This window comes from Ambystoma mexicanum, unplaced genomic scaffold, assembly GCF_040938575.1.
Source record: "Ambystoma mexicanum isolate Mex_15411 unplaced genomic scaffold, UKY_AmexF1_1 Mex_scaf89, whole genome shotgun sequence".
Classification (NCBI taxonomy): Eukaryota; Metazoa; Chordata; class Amphibia; order Caudata; family Ambystomatidae; genus Ambystoma; species Ambystoma mexicanum.
The window spans coordinates 299,529-315,638 of record NW_027182509.1 but is presented as its reverse complement, the minus strand read 5'-3'; the positions used below and the strand labels follow the sequence as shown (position 1 = coordinate 315,638).

Sequence of the window (16,110 nt, the reverse complement as noted above, 5' to 3'; positions counted from 1 at the left end):
TTAGTGCTCCTGTTGTCTGCGAAGTCCAAATTGTAACCCTGAATCAGTTCCTCTTGTGACCCTTTGTATCATGTTACATGACGAGTAATGATCACCTGTTAGCTTTATCCCTAATTATAACTCTCACTCTTTCCCTGCATCTAACCCTAGCTCTAATCCCATCATTAACCTTGGTCCGGGCACACGCGTGAACCCTTACTCTCATCTCAGCCTCTCCTGGTGATACATCACACCTGGGATCGTTTGCTCCCTGTGGGCTGTGGGAAATTTGCTACCAGCACGCCCTGGAAGTGGGGCTCATTCCGCTGCAACGGGAGGTCTTCCCAGGACGCGTCACAGCTCAACGCAAGAGTTCCTGGGTTTCGAAGGCTCTTGCAGCAAGCCTTCACAAAGCAGCAGGGAGCGCCGTTCCAGATGGGAAACTTGAGACTGGATGTCCAGAAAAGCAAGACGTCAGAAGCGAAACCTTTTTCCTGCAGGGTGTGGCATACCATCCGCTTGCTCATTGCGACAGAGGTGGCACTAATGAAGGAAGAGGTCAACGTTACGTTCTTCTTTAAAATGCAAGGCCAGGAAAAGTGGCAGCGGTGGGATTTGAACCCACGCCTCCGAAGAGACTGGAGCCTTAATCCAGCGCCTTAGACCGCTCGGCCACGCTACCTTCCTGCTAGCCGCCGAAAGCGGAACTTGACCCGTTGCCCGGCCCGCTTTAGTGCTTTGCCTTTTCTCCTTGGAAAGTCTGGAGACAGGCAGTGGAAGGGTAGGCAAACTGTCAGGTGCGCAGAGGAGGGGAGACCATGAGGCAAGGTGGGAGATGGGGGCAAGAAGTGAGAAAAAAACGAATCGCAAGCTGGGGCAGGTTTCGGAAAGTGAAGCCGAAAAGGGGCTTAGCATGCAGCCCAGGGGTTTCTTTGACTGTCCTAAGCCCACAGGGACTTTGCCGTCCTCAGCTCATGAGACTTGAGATGGGTAGCTTGATTTGCTGAGGAAAGGCGGGATGACAGGTTCAACTCTGGAGTCAAACATAGCCCGGAACGATCACCTTAAACTGAGTTTTAAGCCTGGTGCCGATAAAAAGAAAGAAATTAGCCTTAGATCGGGCAAGCCGTTTGACGGGGGAAAATGAGACCCCCTAGGCCATCTAGGTGGTCGCTGGATGCTGTGCAGACATCAGCAGCTGTTCATTTCATGCCCTCACGTCTCCTCGTTAGTATAGTGGTCAGTATCCCCGCCTGTCACGCGGGAGACCGGGAGGTTAAACCTTTTCTGGATTTTTTTTAGTTCTTGACAAATATTCTTGAAGATTAGGTTGAGTCAAGTAGGGAATGGGTGCCAGGAACTGACTCTTTCAGAAAAAAGCACCGGCAACGCTAGTCATCGAACAATATTTGTGCACAATTGCTTACATTAGGCGGCCGGTCCGCTTTATTGAGTCCCCCTCAGCACCATTTAGTGCTCCTGTTGTCTGCGAAGTCCAAATTGTAACCCTGAATCAGTTCCTCTTGTGACCCTTTGTATCATGTTACATGACGAGTAATGATCACCTGTTAGCTTTATCCCTAATTATAACTCTCACTCTTTCCCTGCATCTAACCCTAGCTCTAATCCCATCATTAACCTTGGTCCGGGCACACGCGTGAACCCTTACTCTCATCTCAGCCTCTCCTGGTGATACATCACACCTGGGATCGTTTGCTCCCTGTGGGCTGTGGGAAATTTGCTACCAGCACGCCCTGGAAGTGGGGCTCATTCCGCTGCAACGGGAGGTCTTCCCAGGACGCGTCACAGCTCAACGCAAGAGCTCCTGGGTTTCGAAGGCTCTTGCAGCAAGCCTTCACAAAGCAGCAGGGAGCGCCGTTCCAGATGGGAAACTTGAGACTGGATGTCCAGAAAAGCAAGACGTCAGAAGCGAAACCTTTTTCCTGCAGGGTGTGGCATACCATCCGCTTGCTCATTGCGACAGAGGTGGCACTAATGAAGGAAGAGGTCAACGTTACGTTCTTCTTTAAAATGCAAGGCCAGGAAAAGTGGCAGTGGTGGGATTTGAACCCACGTCTCTGAAGAGAGCCTTAATCCAGCGCCTTAGACCGCTTGGCCACGCTACCTTCCTGCTAGCCGCCGAAAGCGGAACTTGACCCGTTGCCCGGCCCGCTTTAGTGCTTTGCCTTTTCTCCTTGGAAAGTCTGGAGACAGGCAGTGGAAGGGCAGGCAAACTGTCAGGTGCGCAGAGGAGGGGAGACCATGAGGCAAGGTGGGAGATGGGGGCAAGAAGTGAGAAAAAAACGAATCGCAAGCTGGGGCAGGTTTCGGAAAGTGAAGCCGAAAAGGGGCTTAGCATGCAGCCCAGGGGTTTCTTTGACTGTCCTAAGCCCACAGGGACTTTGCCGTCCTCAGCTCATGAGACTTGAGATGGGTAGCTTGATTTGCTGAGGAAAGGCGGGATGACAGGTTCAACTCTGGAGTCAAACATAGCCCTGAACGATCACCTTAAACTGATTTTTAAGCCTGGTGCCGATAAAAAGAAATAAATTAGCCTTAGATCGGGCAAGCCGTTTGACGGGGGAAAATGAGACCCCCTAGGCCATCTAGGTGGTCGCTGGATGCTGTGCAGACATCAGCAGCTGTTCATTTCATGCCCTCACGTCTCCTCGTTAGTATAGTGGTCAGTATCCCCGCCTGTCACGCGGGAGACCTCCCCGACGGGGAGGTTAAACCTTTTCTGGATTTTTTTTAGTTCTTGACAAATATTCTTGAAGATTAGGTTGAGTCAAGTAGGGAATGGGTGCCAGGAACTGACTCTTTCAGAAAAAAGCACCGGCAACGCTAGTCATCGTACAATATTTGTGCACAATTGCTAACATTAGGCGGCCGGTCCGCTTTATTGAGTCCCCCTCAGCACCATTTAGTGCTCCTGTTGTCTGCGAAGTCCAAATTGTAACCCTGAATCAGTTCCTCTTGTGACCCTTTGTATCATGTTACATGACGAGTAATGATCACCTGTTAGCTTTATCCCTAATTATAACTCTCACTCTTTCCCTGCATCTAACCCTAGCTCTAATCCCATCATTAACCTTGGTCCGGGCACACGCGTGAACCCTTACTCTCATCTCAGCCTCTCCTGGTGATACATCACACCTGGGATCGTTTGCTCCCTGTGGGCTGTGGGAAATTTGCTACCAGCACGCCCTGGAAGTGGGGCTCATTCCGCTGCAACGGGAGGTCTTCCCAGGACGCGTCACAGCTCAACGCAAGAGCTCCTGGGTTTCGAAGGCTCTTGCAGCAAGCCTTCACAAAGCAGCAGGGAGCGCCGTTCCAGATGGGAAACTTGAGACTGGATGTCCAGAAAAGCAAGACGTCAGAAGCGAAACCTTTTTCCTGCAGGGTGTGGCATACCATCCGCTTGCTCATTGCGACAGGGGTGGCACTAATGAAGGAAGAGGTCAACGTTACGTTCTTCTTTAAAATGCAAGGCCAGGAAATGTGGCAGTGGTGGGATTTGAACCCACGCCTCCGAAGAGACTGGAGCCTTAATCCAGCGCCTTAGACCGCTCGGCCACGCTACCTTCCTGCTAGCCGCCGAAAGCGGAACTTGACCCGTTGCCCGGCCCGCTTTAGTGCTTTGCCTTTTCTCCTTGGAAAGTCTGGAGACAGGCAGTGGAAGGGCAGGCAAACTGTCAGGTGCGCAGAGGAGGGGAGACCATGAGGCAAGGTGGGAGATGGGGGCAAGAAGTGAGAAAAAAACGAATCGCAAGCTGGGGCAGGTTTCGGAAAGTGAAGCCGAAAAGGGGCTTAGCATGCAGCCCAGGGGTTTCTTTGACTGTCCTAAGCCCACAGGGACTTTGCCGTCCTCAGCTCATGAGACTTGAGATGGGTAGCTTGATTTGCTGAGGAAAGGCGGGATGACAGGTTCAACTCTGGAGTCAAACATAGCCCGGAACGATCACCTTAAACTGAGTTTTAAGCCTGGTGCCGATAAAAAGAAAGAAATTAGCCTTAGATCGGGCAAGCCGTTTGACGGGGGAAAATGAGACCCCCTAGGCCATCTAGGTGGTCGCTGGATGCTGTGCAGACATCAGCAGCTGTTCATTTCATGCCCTCACGTCTCCTCGTTAGTATAGTGGTCAGTATCCCCGCCTGTCACGCGGGAGACCGACGGGGAGGTTAAACCTTTTCTGGATTTTTTTTAGTTCTTGACAAATATTCTTGAAGATTAGGTTGAGTCAAGTAGGGAATGGGTGCCAGGAACTGACTCTTTCAGAAAAAAGCACCGGCAACGCTAGTCATCGTACAATATTTGTGCACAATTGCTTACATTAGGCGGCCGGTCCGCTTTATTGAGTCCCCCTCAGCACCATTTAGTGCTCCTGTTGTCTGCGAATTCCAAATTGTAACCCTGAATCAGTTCCTCTTGTGACCCTTTGTATCATGTTACATGACGAGTAATGATCACCTGTTAGCTTTATCCCTAATTATAACTCTCACTCTTTCCCTGCATCTAACCCTAGCTCTAATCCCATCATTAACCTTGGTCCGGGCACACGCGTGAACCCTTACTCTCATCTCAGCCTCTCCTGGTGATACATCACACCTGGGATCGTTTGCTCCCTGTGGGCTGTGGGAAATTTGCTACCAGCACGCCCTGGAAGTGGGGCTCATTCCGCTGCAACGGGAGGTCTTCCCAGGACGCGTCACAGCTCAACGCAAGAGCTCCTGGGTTTCGAAGGCTCTTGCAGCAAGCCTTCACAAAGCAGCAGGGAGCGCCGTTCCAGATGGGAAACTTGAGGCTGGATGTCCAGAAAAGCAAGACGTCAGAAGCGAAACCTTTTTCCTGCAGGGTGTGGCATACCATCCGCTTGCTCATTGCGACAGGGGTGGCACTAATGAAGGAAGAGGTCAAATTACGTTCTTCTTTAAAATGCAAGGCCAGGAAAAGTGGCAGTGGTGGGATTTGAACCCACGCCTCCGAAGAAACTGGAGCCTTAATCCAGCGCCTTAGACCGCTCGGCCACGCTACCTTCCTGCTAGCCGCCGAAAGCGGAACTTGACCCGTTGCCCGGCCCGCTTTAGTGCTTTGCCTTTTCTCCTTGGAAAGTCTGGAGACAGGCAGTGGAAGGGCAGGCAAACTGTCAGGTGCGCAGAGGAGGGGAGACCATGAGGCAAGGTGGGAGATGGGGGCAAGAAGTGAGAAAAAAACGAATCGCAAGCTGGGGCAGGTTTCGGAAAGTGAAGCCGAAAAGGGGCTTAGCATGCAGCCCAGGGGTTTCTTTGACTGTCCTAAGCCCACAGGGACTTTGCCGTCCTCAGCTCATGAGACTTGAGATGGGTAGCTTGATTTGCTGAGGAAAGGCGGGATGACAGGTTCAACTCTGGAGTCAAACATAGCCCGGAACGATCACCTTAAACTGAGTTTTAAGCCTGGTGCCGATAAAAAGAAAGAAATTAGCCTTAGATCGGGCAAGCCATTTGACGGGGGAAAATGAGACCCCCTAGGCCATCTAGGTGGTCGCTGGATGCTGTGCAGACATCAGCAGCTGTTCATTTCATGCCCTCACGTCTCCTCGTTAGTATAGTGGTCAGTATCCCCGCCTGTCACGCGGGAGACCGGGAGGTTAAACCTTTTCTGGATTTTTTTTAGTTCTTGACAAATATTCTTGAAGATTAGGTTGAGTCAAGTAGGGAATGGGTGCCAGGAACTGACTCTTTCAGAAAAAAGCACCGGCAACGCTAGTCATCGTACAATATTTGTGCACAATTGCTTACATTAGGCGGCCGGTCCGCTTTATTGAGTCCCCCTCAGCACCATTTAGTGCTCCTGTTGTCTGCGAAGTCCAAATTGTAACCCTGAATCAGTTCCTCTTGTGACCCTTTGTATCATGTTACATGACGAGTAATGATCACCTGTTAGCTTTATCCCTAATTATAACTCTCACTCTTTCCCTGCATCTAACCCTAGCTCTAATCCCATCATTAACCTTGGTCCGGGCACACGCGTGAACCCTTACTCTCATCTCAGCCTCTCCTGGTGATACATCACACCTGGGATCGTTTGCTCCCTGTGGGCTGTGGGAAATTTGCTACCAGCACGCCCTGGAAGTGGGGCTCATTCCGCTGCAACGGGAGGTCTTCCCAGGACGCGTCACAGCTCAACGCAAGAGCTCCTGGGTTTCGAAGGCTCTTGCAGCAAGCCTTCACAAAGCAGCAGGGAGCGCCGTTCCAGATGGGAAACTTGAGACTGGATGTCCAGAAAAGCAAGACGTCAGAAGCGAAACCTTTTTCCTGCAGGGTGTGGCATACCATCCGCTTGCTCATTGCGACAGAGGTGGCACTAATGAAGGAAGAGGTCAACGTTACGTTCTTCTTTAAAATGCAAGGCCAGGAAAAGTGGCAGCGGTGGGATTTGAACCCACGCCTCCGAAGAGACTGGAGCCTTAATCCAGCGCCTTAGACCGCTCGGCCACGCTACCTTCCTGCTAGCCGCCGAAAGCGGAACTTGACCCGTTGCCCGGCCCGCTTTAGTGCTTTGCCTTTTCTCCTTGGAAAGTCTGGAGACAGGCAGTGGAAGGGCAGGCAAACTGTCAGGTGCGCAGAGGAGGGGAGACCATGAGGCAAGGTGGGAGATGGGGGCAAGAAGTGAGAAAAAAACAAATCGCAAGCTGGGGCAGGTTTCGGAAAGTGAAGCCGAAAAGGGGCTTAGCATGCAGCCCAGGGGTTTCTTTGACTGTCCTAAGCCCACAGGGACTTTGCCGTCCTCAGCTCATGAGACTTGAGATGGGTAGCTTGATTTGCTGAGGAAAGGCGGGATGACAGGTTCAACTCTGGAGTCAAACATAGCCCGGAACGATCACCTTAAACTGAGTTTTAAGCCTGGTGCCGATAAAAAGAAAGAAATTAGCCTTAGATCGGGCAAGCCGTTTGACGGGGGAAAATGAGACCCCCTAGGCCATCTAGGTGGTCGCTGGATGCTGTGCAGACATCAGCAGCTGTTCATTTCATGCCCTCACGTCTCCTCGTTAGTATAGTGGTCAGTATCCCCGCCTGTCACGCGGGAGACCGGGAGGTTAAACCTTTTCTGGATTTTTTTTAGTTCTTGACAAATATTCTTGAAGATTAGGTTGAGTCAAGTAGGGAATGGGTGCCAGGAACTGACTCTTTCAGAAAAAAGCACCGGCAACGCTAGTCATCGTACAATATTTGTGCACAATTGCTTACATTAGGCGGCCGGTCCACTTTATTGAGTCCCCCTCAGCACCATTTAGTGCTCCTGTTGTCTGCGAAGTCCTAATTGTAACCCTGAATCAGTTCCTCTTGTGACCCTTTGTATCATGTTACATGACGAGTAATGATCACCTGTTAGCTTTATCCCTAATTATAACTCTCACTCTTTCCCTGCATCTAACCCTAGCTCTAATCCCATCATTAACCTTGGTCCGGGCACACGCGTGAACCCTTACTCTCATCTCAGCCTCTCCTGGTGATACATCACACCTGGGATCGTTTGCTCCCTGTGGGCTGTGGGAAATTTGCTACCAGCACGCCCTGGAAGTGGGGCTCATTCCGCTGCAACGGGAGGTCTTCCCAGGACGCGTCACAGCTCAACGCAAGAGCTCCTGGGTTTCGAAGGCTCTTGCAGCAAGCCTTCACAAAGCAGCAGGGAGCGCCGTTCCAGATGGGAAACTTGAGACTGGATGTCCAGAAAAGCAAGACGTCAGAAGCGAAACCTTTTTCCTGCAGGGTGTGGCATACCATCCGCTTGCTCATTGCGACAGAGGTGGCACTAATGAAGGAAGAGGTCAACGTTACGTTCTTCTTTAAAATGCAAGGCCAGGAAAAGTGGCAGTGGTGGGATTTGAACCCACGTCTCTGAAGAGACTGGAGCCTTAATCCAGCGCCTTAGACCGCTTGGCCACGCTACCTTCCTGCTAGCCGCCGAAAGCGGAACTTGACCCGTTGCCCGGCCCGCTTTAGTGCTTTGCCTTTTCTCCTTGGAAAGTCTGGAGACAGGCAGTGGAAGGGCAGGCAAACTGTCAGGTGCGCAGAGGAGGGGAGACCATGAGGCAAGGTGGGAGATGGGGCAAGAAGTGAGAAAAAAACGAATCGCAAGCTGGGGCAGGTTTCGGAAAGTGAAGCCGAAAAGGGGCTTAGCATGCAGCCCAGGGGTTTCTTTGACTGTCCTAAGCCCACAGGGACTTTGCCGTCCTCAGCTCATGAGACTTGAGATGGGTAGCTTGATTTGCTGAGGAAAGGCGGGATGACAGGTTCAACTCTGGAGTCAAACATAGCCCTGAACGATCACCTTAAACTGATTTTTAAGCCTGGTGCCGATAAAAAGAAAGAAATTAGCCTTAGATCGGGCAAGCCGTTTGACGGGGGAAAATGAGACCCCCTAGGCCATCTAGGTGGTCGCTGGATGCTGTGCAGACATCAGCAGCTGTTCATTTCATGCCCTCACATCTCCTCGTTAGTATAGTGGTCAGTATCCCCGCCTGTCACGCGGGAGACCGGGAGGTTAAACCTTTTCTGGATTTTTTTTAGTTCTTGACAAATATTCTTGAAGATTAGGTTGAGTCAAGTAGGGAATGGGTGCCAGGAACTGACTCTTTCAGAAAAAAGCACCGGCAACGCTAGTCATCGTACAATATTTGTGCACAATTGCTTACATTAGGCGGCCGGTCCGCTTTATTGAGTCCCCCTCAGCACCATTTAGTGCTCCTGTTGTCTGCGAAGTCCAAATTGTAACCCTGAATCAGTTCCTCTTGTGACCCTTTGTATCATGTTACATGACGAGTAATGATCACCTGTTAGCTTTATCCCTAATTATAACTCTCACTCTTTCCCTGCATCTAACCCTAGCTCTAATCCCATCATTAACCTTGGTCCGGGCACACGCGTGAACCCTTACTCTCATCTCAGCCTCTCCTGGTGATACATCACACCTGGGATCGTTTGCTCCCTGTGGGCTGTGGGAAATTTGCTACCAGCACGCCCTGGAAGTGGGGCTCATTCCGCTGCAACGGGAGGTCTTCCCAGGACGCGTCACAGCTCAACGCAAGAGCTCCTGGGTTTCGAAGGCTCTTGCAGCAAGCCTTCACAAAGCAGCAGGGAGCGCCGTTCCAGATGGGAAACTTGAGACTGGATGTCCAGAAAAGCAAGACGTCAGAAGCGAAACCTTTTTCCTGCAGGGTGTGGCATACCATCCGCTTGCTCATTGCGACAGGGGTGGCACTAATGAAGGAAGAGGTCAACGTTACGTTCTTCTTTAAAATGCAAGGCCAGGAAAAGTGGCAGTGGTGGGATTTGAACCCACGCCTCCGAAGAGACTGGAGCCTTAATCCAGCGCCTTAGACCGCTCGGCCACGCTACCTTCCTGCTAGCCGCCGAAAGCGGAACTTGACCCGTTGCCCGGCCCGCTTTAGTGCTTTGCCTTTTCTCCTTGGAAAGTCTGGAGACAGGCAGTGGAAGGGCAGGCAAACTGTCAGGTGCGCAGAGGAGGGGAGACCATGAGGCAAGGTGGGAGATGGGGGCAAGAAGTGAGAAAAAAACGAATCGCAAGCTGGGGCAGGTTTCGGAAAGTGAAGCCGAAAAGGGGCTTAGCATGCAGCCCAGGGGTTTCTTTGACTGTCCTAAGCCCACAGGGACTTTGCCGTCCTCAGCTCATGAGACTTGAGATGGGTAGCTTGATTTGCTGAGGAAAGGCGGGATGACAGGTTCAACTCTGGAGTCAAACATAGCCCGGAACGATCACCTTAAACTGAGTTTTAAGCCTGGTGCCGATAAAAAGAAAGAAATTAGCCTTAGATCGGGCAAGCCGTTTGACGGGGGAAAATGAGACCCCCTAGGCCATCTAGGTGGTCGCTGGATGCTGTGCAGACATCAGCAGCTGTTCATTTCATGCCCTCACGTCTCCTCGTTAGTATAGTGGTCAGTATCCCCGCCTGTCACGCGGGAGACCGACGGGGAGGTTAAACCTTTTCTGGATTTTTTTTAGTTCTTGACAAATATTCTTGAAGATTAGGTTGAGTCAAGTAGGGAATGGGTGCCAGGAACTGACTCTTTCAGAAAAAAGCACCGGCAACGCTAGTCATCGTACAATATTTGTGCACAATTGCTTACATTAGGCGGCCGGTCCGCTTTATTGAGTCCCCCTCAGCACCATTTAGTGCTCCTGTTGTCTGCGAAGTCCAAATTGTAACCCTGAATCAGTTCCTCTTGTGACCCTTTGTATCATGTTACATGACGAGTAATGATCACCTGTTAGCTTTATCCCTAATTATAACTCTCACTCTTTCCCTGCATCTAACCCTAGCTCTAATCCCATCATTAACCTTGGTCCGGGCACACGCGTGAACCCTTACTCTCATCTCAGCCTCTCCTGGTGATACATCACACCTGGGATCGTTTGCTCCCTGTGGGCTGTGGGAAATTTGCTACCAGCACGCCCTGGAAGTGGGGCTCATTCCGCTGCAACGGGAGGTCTTCCCAGGACGCGTCACAGCTCAACGCAAGAGCTCCTGGGTTTCGAAGGCTCTTGCAGCAAGCCTTCACAAAGCAGCAGGGAGCGCCGTTCCAGATGGGAAACTTGAGGCTGGATGTCCAGAAAAGCAAGACGTCAGAAGCGAAACCTTTTTCCTGCAGGGTGTGGCATACCATCCGCTTGCTCATTGCGACAGAGGTGGCACTAATGAAGGAAGAGGTCAACGTTACGTTCTTCTTTAAAATGCAAGGCCAGGAAAAGTGGCAGCGGTGGGATTTGAACCCACGCCTCTGAAGAGACTGGAGCCTTAATCCAGCGCCTTAGACCGCTCGGCCACGCTACCTTCCTGCTAGCCGCCGAAAGCGGAACTTGACCCGTTGCCCGGCCCGCTTTAGTGCTTTGCCTTTTCTCCTTGGAAAGTCTGGAGACAGGCAGTGGAAGGGCAGGCAAACTGTCAGGTGCGCAGAGGAGGGGAGACCATGAGGCAAGGTGGGAGATGGGGGCAAGAAGTGAGAAAAAAACGAATCGCAAGCTGGGGCAGGTTTCGGAAAGTGAAGCCGAAAAGGGGCTTAGCATGCAGCCCAGGGGTTTCTTTGACTGTCCTAAGCCCACAGGGACTTTGCCGTCCTCAGCTCATGAGACTTGAGATGGGTAGCTTGATTTGCTGAGGAAAGGCGGGATGACAGGTTCAACTCTGGAGTCAAACATAGCCCGGAACGATCACCTTAAACTGAGTTTTAAGCCTGGTGCCGATAAAAAGAAAGAAATTAGCCTTAGATCGGGCAAGCCGTTTGACGGGGGAAAATGAGACCCCCTAGGCCATCTAGGTGGTCGCTGGATGCTGTGCAGACATCAGCAGCTGTTCATTTCATGCCCTCACGTCTCCTCGTTAGTATAGTGGTCAGTATCCCCGCCTGTCACGCGGGAGACCGGGAGGTTAAACCTTTTCTGGATTTTTTTTAGTTCTTGACAAATATTCTTGAAGATTAGGTTGAGTCAAGTAGGGAATGGGTGCCAGGAACTGACTCTTTCAGAAAAAAGCACCGGCAACGCTAGTCATCGTACAATATTTGTGCACAATTGCTTACATTAGGCGGCCGGTCCGCTTTATTGAGTCCCCCTCAGCACCATTTAGTGCTCCTGTTGTCTGCGAAGTCCAAATTGTAACCCTGAATCAGTTCCTCTTGTGACCCTTTGTATCATGTTACATGACGAGTAATGATCACCTGTTAGCTTTATCCCTAATTATAACTCTCACTCTTTCCCTGCATCTAACCCTAGCTCTAATCCCATCATTAACCTTGGTCCGGGCACACGCGTGAACCCTTACTCTCATCTCAGCCTCTCCTGGTGATACATCACACCTGGGATCGTTTGCTCCCTGTGGGCTGTGGGAAATTTGCTACCAGCACGCCCTGGAAGTGGGGCTCATTCCGCTGCAACGGGAGGTCTTCCCAGGACGCGTCACAGCTCAACGCAAGAGCTCCTGGGTTTCGAAGGCTCTTGCAGCAAGCCTTCACAAAGCAGCAGGGAGCGCCGTTCCAGATGGGAAACTTGAGGCTGGATGTCCAGAAAAGCAAGACGTCAGAAGCGAAACCTTTTTCCTGCAGGGTGTGGCATACCATCCGCTTGCTCATTGCGACAGAGGTGGCACTAATGAAGGAAGAGGTCAACGTTACGTTCTTCTTTAAAATGCAAGGCCAGGAAAAGTGGCAGCGGTGGGATTTGAACCCACGCCTCTGAAGAGACTGGAGCCTTAATCCAGCGCCTTAGACCGCTCGGCCACGCTACCTTCCTGCTAGCTGCCGAAAGCGGAACTTGACCCGTTGCCCGGCCCGCTTTAGTGCTTTGCCTTTTCTCCTTGGAAAGTCTGGAGACAGGCAGTGGAAGGGCAGGCAAACTGTCAGGTGCGCAGAGGAGGGGAGACCATGAGGCAAGGTGGGAGATGGGGGCAAGAAGTGAGAAAAAAACGAATCGCAAGCTGGGGCAGGTTTCGGAAAGTGAAGCCGAAAAGGGGCTTAGCATGCAGCCCAGGGGTTTCTTTGACTGTCCTAAGCCCACAGGGACTTTGCCGTCCTCAGCTCATGAGACTTGAGATGGGTAGCTTGATTTGCTGAGGAAAGGCGGGATGACAGGTTCAACTCTGGAGTCAAACATAGCCCGGAACGATCACCTTAAACTGAGTTTTAAGCCTGGTGCCGATAAAAAGAAAGAAATTAGCCTTAGATCGGGCAAGCCGTTTGACGGGGGAAAATGAGACCCCCTAGGCCATCTAGGTGGTCGCTGGATGCTGTGCAGACATCAGCAGCTGTTCATTTCATGCCCTCACGTCTCCTCATTAGTATAGTGGTCAGTATCCCCGCCTGTCACGCGGGAGACCGGGAGGTTAAACCTTTTCTGGATTTTTTTTAGTTCTTGACAAATATTCTTGAAGATTAGGTTGAGTCAAGTAGGGAATGGGTGCCAGGAACTGACTCTTTCAGAAAAAAGCACCGGCAACGCTAGTCATCGTACAATATTTGTGCACAATTGCTTACATTAGGCGGCCGGTCCGCTTTATTGAGTCCCCCTCAGCACCATTTAGTGCTCCTGTTGTCTGCGAAGTCCAAATTGTAACCCTGAATCAGTTCCTCTTGTGACCCTTTGTATCATGTTACATGACGAGTAATGATCACCTGTTAGCTTTATCCCTAATTATAACTCTCACTCTTTCCCTGCATCTAACCCTAGCTCTAATCCCATCATTAACCTTGGTCCGGGCACACGCGTGAACCCTTACTCTCATCTCAGCCTCTCCTGGTGATACATCACACCTGGGATCGTTTGCTCCCTGTGGGCTGTGGGAAATTTGCTACCAGCACGCCCTGGAAGTGGGGCTCATTCCGCTGCAACGGGAGGTCTTCCCAGGACGCGTCACAGCTCAACGCAAGAGCTCCTGGGTTTCGAAGGCTCTTGCAGCAAGCCTTCACAAAGCAGCAGGGAGCGCCGTTCCAGATGGGAAACTTGAGACTGGATGTCCAGAAAAGCAAGACGTCAGAAGCGAAACCTTTTTCCTGCAGGGTGTGGCATACCATCCGCTTGCTCATTGCGACAGGGGTGGCACTAATGAAGGAAGAGGTCAAATTACGTTCTTCTTTAAAATGCAAGGCCAGGAAAAGTGGCAGTGGTGGGATTTGAACCCACGCCTCCGAAGAGACTGGAGCCTTAATCCAGCGCCTTAGACCGCTCGGCCACGCTACCTTCCTGCTAGCCGCCGAAAGCGGAACTTGACCCGTTGCCCGGCCCGCTTTAGTGCTTTGCCTTTTCTCCTTGGAAAGTCTGGAGACAGGCAGTGGAAGGGCAGGCAAACTGTCAGGTGCGCAGAGGAGGGGAGACCATGAGGCAAGGTGGGAGATGGGGGCAAGAAGTGAGAAAAAAACGAATCGCAAGCTGGGGCAGGTTTCGGAAAGTGAAGCCGAAAAGGGGCTTAGCATGCAGCCCAGGGGTTTCTTTGACTGTCCTAAGCCCACAGGGACTTTGCCGTCCTCAGCTCATGAGACTTGAGATGGGTAGCTTGATTTGCTGAGGAAAGGCGGGATGACAGGTTCAACTCTGGAGTCAAACATAGCCCGGAACGATCACCTTAAACTGAGTTTTAAGCCTGGTGCCGATAAAAAGAAAGAAATTAGCCTTAGATCGGGCAAGCCGTTTGACGGGGGAAAATGAGACCCCCTAGGCCATCTAGGTGGTCGCTGGATGCTGTAAAGACATCAGCAGCTGTTCATTTCATGCCCTCACGTCTCCTCGTTAGTATAGTGGTCAGTATCCCCGCCTGTCACGCGGGAGACCGACGGGGAGGTTAAACCTTTTCTGGATTTTTTTTAGTTCTTGACAAATATTCTTGAAGATTAGGTTGAGTCAAGTAGGGAATGGGTGCCAGGAACTGACTCTTTCAGAAAAAAGCACCGGCAACGCTAGTCATCGTACAATATTTGTGCACAATTGCTTACATTAGGCGGCCGGTCCGCTTTATTGAGTCCCCCTCAGCACCATTTAGTGCTCCTGTTGTCTGCGAAGTCCAAATTGTAACCCTGAATCAGTTCCTCTTGTGACCCTTTGTATCATGTTACATGACGAGTAATGATCACCTGTTAGCTTTATCCCTAATTATAACTCTCACTCTTTCCCTGCATCTAACCCTAGCTCTAATCCCATCATTAACCTTGGTCCGGGCACACGCGTGAACCCTTACTCTCATCTCAGCCTCTCCTGGTGATACATCACACCTGGGATCGTTTGCTCCCTGTGGGCTGTGGGAAATTTGCTACCAGCACGCCCTGGAAGTGGGGCTCATTCCGCTGCAACGGGAGGTCTTCCCAGGACGCGTCACAGCTCAACGCAAGAGCTCCTGGGTTTCGAAGGCTCTTGCAGCAAGCCTTCACAAAGCAGCAGGGAGCGCCGTTCCAGATGGGAAACTTGAGGCTGGATGTCCAGAAAAGCAAGACGTCAGAAGCGAAACCTTTTTCCTGCAGGGTGTGGCATACCATCCGCTTGCTCATTGCGACAGAGGTGGCACTAATGAAGGAAGAGGTCAACGTTACGTTCTTCTTTAAAATGCAAGGCCAGGAAAAGTGGCAGCGGTGGGATTTGAACCCACGCCTCTGAAGAGACTGGAGCCTTAATCCAGCGCCTTAGACCGCTCGGCCACGCTACCTTCCTGCTAGCCGCCGAAAGCGGAACTTGACCCGTTGCCCGGCCCGCTTTAGTGCTTTGCCTTTTCTCCTTGGAAAGTCTGGAGACAGGCAGTGGAAGGGCAGGCAAACTGTCAGGTGCGCAGAGGAGGGGAGACCATGAGGCAAGGTGGGAGATGGGGGCAAGAAGTGAGAAAAAAACGAATCGCAAGCTGGGGCAGGTTTCGGAAAGTGAAGCCGAAAAGGGGCTTAGCATGCAGCCCAGGGGTTTCTTTGACTGTCCTAAGCCCACAGGGACTTTGCCGTCCTCAGCTCATGAGACTTGAGATGGGTAGCTTGATTTGCTGAGGAAAGGCGGGATGACAGGTTCAACTCTGGAGTCAAACATAGCCCGGAACGATCACCTTAAACTGAGTTTTAAGCCTGGTGCCGATAAAAAGAAAGAAATTAGCCTTAGATCGGGCAAGCCGTTTGACGGGGGAAAATGAGACCCCCTAGGCCATCTAGGTGGTCGCTGGATGCTGTGCAGACATCAGCAGCTGTTCATTTCATGCCCTCACGTCTCCTCATTAGTATAGTGGTCAGTATCCCCGCCTGTCACGCGGGAGACCGGGAGGTTAAACCTTTTCTGGATTTTTTTTAGTTCTTGACAAATATTCTTGAAGATTAGGTTGAGTCAAGTAGGGAATGGGTGCCAGGAACTGACTCTTTCAGAAAAAAGCACCGGCAACGCTAGTCATCGTACAATATTTGTGCACAATTGCTTACATTAGGCGGCCGGTCCGCTTTATTGAGTCCCCCTCAGCACCATTTAGTGCTCCTGTTGTCTGCGAAGTCCAAATTGTAACCCTGAATCAGTTCCTCTTGTGACCCTTTGTATCATGTTACATGACGAGTAATGATCACCTGTTAGCTTTATCCCTAATTATAACTCTCACTCTTTCCCTGCATCTAACCCTAGCTCTAATC

General features: G+C 51.3%; 5 non-coding genes across 5 annotated transcripts; all 5 read right to left on the bottom strand.

The window, feature by feature from the left end:
• Window positions 1–579: 579 nt before the first annotated feature.
• On the bottom strand, window positions 580–661 carry TRNAL-AAG (transfer RNA leucine (anticodon AAG)). The gene has a single exon. It is a non-coding gene; the product is annotated as a tRNA-Leu (tRNA).
• A 5,721-nt stretch (window positions 662–6,382) lies between these two features.
• TRNAL-AAG (transfer RNA leucine (anticodon AAG)) lies at window positions 6,383–6,464 on the bottom strand. The gene has a single exon. It is a non-coding gene; the product is annotated as a tRNA-Leu (tRNA).
• A 4,268-nt stretch (window positions 6,465–10,732) lies between these two features.
• TRNAL-AAG (transfer RNA leucine (anticodon AAG)) lies at window positions 10,733–10,814 on the bottom strand. The gene has a single exon. It is a non-coding gene; the product is annotated as a tRNA-Leu (tRNA).
• A 1,367-nt stretch (window positions 10,815–12,181) lies between these two features.
• Window positions 12,182–12,263, bottom strand: TRNAL-AAG (transfer RNA leucine (anticodon AAG)). The gene has a single exon. It is a non-coding gene; the product is annotated as a tRNA-Leu (tRNA).
• Window positions 12,264–15,082: 2,819 nt separating this feature from the next.
• TRNAL-AAG (transfer RNA leucine (anticodon AAG)) lies at window positions 15,083–15,164 on the bottom strand. Its single transcript has one exon. It is a non-coding gene; the product is annotated as a tRNA-Leu (tRNA).
• Window positions 15,165–16,110: the final 946 nt, after the last annotated feature.